Raw genomic sequence first — 2,953 nt, 5'->3', positions numbered from 1 at the left:
TCGAACGCAGCTAAAGAAAACAACATCTATGTAGTTGGTGGTACGATGCCTGAAATAGAGGGCGCTAAATTGTACAATACCTGTACTATTTGGGGTCCCGATGGAACTTTGATAGCAAAACACCGAAAGGTAAGTAATATATTCCTTTATGGCTTTGAATTTGAAAATATTGGGGCGAAGAAAGTGACTCTATCTAGGAATAATTTAGGAATATACATATGTACATACGTATACTATAACCAATTCTATAATTTACGGTTTATAAAATACGTTATGATACGGGAAACGCCCATTTTTGTTGTAATGTGTTTGTGTTGTATAAATTTTTCAAATACTTAAAATATTATTATACTTATTTTTTCTCCTTTTTAAACATTATTAAATGATAAGATTTTTTAATAAAAGAAAGTGATAAAAACGCTGTCAGTTATTAAATAAAAAATAATTAAAGTTTAGGAGTTGGTAACTTTGATATTAAATTACAAAAGTTGCAGCAATAGAATTAGCGACTACATTTTTATGTTATTAGGTACATCTATTCGACATCGACATTCCTAATAAGATTACTTTTCGAGAGAGTGATTCACTCAGTCCTGGTAACTCCCTAACGACGTTCGATGTGAAGGGCTGCAAAATAGGTATTGGCATTTGCTATGATATTAGATTCGAGGAAATGGCACGCATTTATCGGAACAAAGGTACAGTAACTTAATCGATCAATACTTAACTAGCAAAAAATTAAATATCTTTCTTAAATATATTCTATATAAAATTAATATAATCTGTAACTCTGTATAAAAAGAAGCTTAATTTAAAAAAACCAGTATATTTGCTGAAAATGAAACAAATAAAAGAATTAAAAGCACAATAAGAGGACTGTCCTCGCATATTCAGAAATGATGGAATGTGAACCGTGCAACTACGAAGTTAATTGGTATTCGGTGGCTTCATATTTCCTGCTTCTCTGGGTTAGGTTGCCAAATGCTGATATATCCAGCGGAATGATAATCAATTATACGTTGCCTGCATATCACCGGCTCGTGTTCCTTAAGCAAGTTACGTCGCATGGGGACATACACAGTTGACCAATCCCTGGGGAAAGATTCTTTACGATTTGGAAACTCAAGAGAATATGGCAGTCACCGATATCGGTAATTTACAGCTTAAAATTAAAAGCGAGAGATCCATGATGTAATTAATTTTTAGTCTCGTTAATTTATCGATTTAACCATCTTCCTCTGTATTTGTTGAATTTATTAGTAAGCATTACTTATTACTTCGTATGTTTCTTTTTTCTATCAGATCTAAAAGTTGTTGAGGAAGTAAGGGCTCAGATACCTACATTTTCTCAGAGACGTACAGATTTGTACGACACTGTCTGTAAGAAGGAGTAACTCTACACTAAAACAGAAAATGTTTTTTTATAATATTTCTACTACGATATCCTTTTTTTGTGAATTATTACTAATTTCTTATCATTTGTACTGAATGAATGACTCAATTAAGAAAACCAAAACGTTATAAATAATAATCTGTATATCTTGTGTATCAACATGTAATTGGATATTATAATAATATAGGATAATAATATAGGAGAATAATAATATAGAAAAAAATACATGCTTTTAAACACCTTTAATATCGATCACATAAATTGTTATAATTCACAATGATTACGCATACATAAAAGACCCCTTGATAGTAAAATTTACGATCAAAAGGCAATTACGTATCGTTTAACAACATTTAATTTATAACACCTTTTAAACATTTAGACAGATTAACACATAACACTTCTTATATATATATACATCAATTCGAAGTTATCAGCTTGGAGAAATTGGTCGATTAATACCTGTAGATTGTCTGTCTCGATGAAAGACTTAAAGAGAGCAAAAACATGATAATGCCGCTAATATAATATTCCTTCTTTCTTGTATCTGTCTGCCTCTCAGGTCGTTTTACTAATTACAATAAGTAATTTCGACTTCTTTGCGCTCTCTTTTAACGCATTCGAGACCGAAAGAAATTCATATCAGTCAGTAGGCAAGGGTATAGTATACATATTTTATATATAACTTATGTAGTAATGTATATATCATGTTAATTTCATATTTTTTTCAATATAGAATTATATATATATATATATATATATATATATATATATATATATATATATATATATATAGAATTATATATATATATATATATATATATATATATATATATATATATATATATATATATATAGAATATATATATATATATATATAGAATTATTATATATATGACTGTACATAATACATTATAGAATAACATAGTATATAATTTTATATTTTAAAAATATGAGGCATACTATTTAAGATTGTCATCGATTTAAAATCAAAGTATGAAAAGGATACCCTGGAGAGAGTAAAACACAGAATCATTCTAACTAAACATTCAGATCGTACCGACACCTAGGTATCGTCTTACAATTAAATCTCGGTCTCGAATGGATTAAAATGAAATACATACTTGCAGCTTCAACATCTTCAATATCGAGGAGATTCAAATTTTACAAATAAATGTAAATTGCGATGTAAAACAAAGCGATGTAAAAAGGGAAAAAGGAGGAAAGAAGGAACAGGGAAGCAAAGAGAAGAAACGAATTTTTCATTTTCTCTTGCCAGGAATATAAGATGCTAAGTAATCTTCCTAAGTAATCTCCTCCAGCTTTTTCTAGTTTGATCAATAATTATTAGTACATGTTAGGAAAACAAATAGAATTTTTGTTCTCAAGCGAGGTATAATTTAAATTTTGTATGTACACAAAAATGTTAAATATCTGTAATAAACATGGTACAATCAATTTTTTTACATAAAATTATATTGTATAGGCTATTGTTATTTAAACATTCTAAATTGGATGAAGAAAAAAAATGACGCAAATAAAACGTAGGACATTTTAATT

At 28.4% G+C, this 2,953-nt stretch overlaps 1 long non-coding RNA gene across 1 annotated transcript; it reads left to right on the top strand.

Moving 5' to 3' along the window:
- Positions 1-1,003: 1,003 nt before the first annotated feature.
- LOC126875832 (uncharacterized) lies at positions 1,004-1,639 on the top strand. The gene is made up of 2 exons (XR_007693704.1): positions 1,004-1,151; positions 1,303-1,639. It is a non-coding gene; the product is annotated as an uncharacterized LOC126875832 (long non-coding RNA).
- Positions 1,640-2,953: the final 1,314 nt, after the last annotated feature.

Source organism: Bombus huntii, unplaced genomic scaffold (assembly GCF_024542735.1).
Source record: "Bombus huntii isolate Logan2020A unplaced genomic scaffold, iyBomHunt1.1 ctg00000058.1, whole genome shotgun sequence".
Classification (NCBI taxonomy): Eukaryota; Metazoa; Arthropoda; class Insecta; order Hymenoptera; family Apidae; genus Bombus; species Bombus huntii.
The sequence above is the reverse complement of the archived record's forward strand: the minus strand, read 5'-3'. Positions and strand labels throughout refer to the sequence as shown.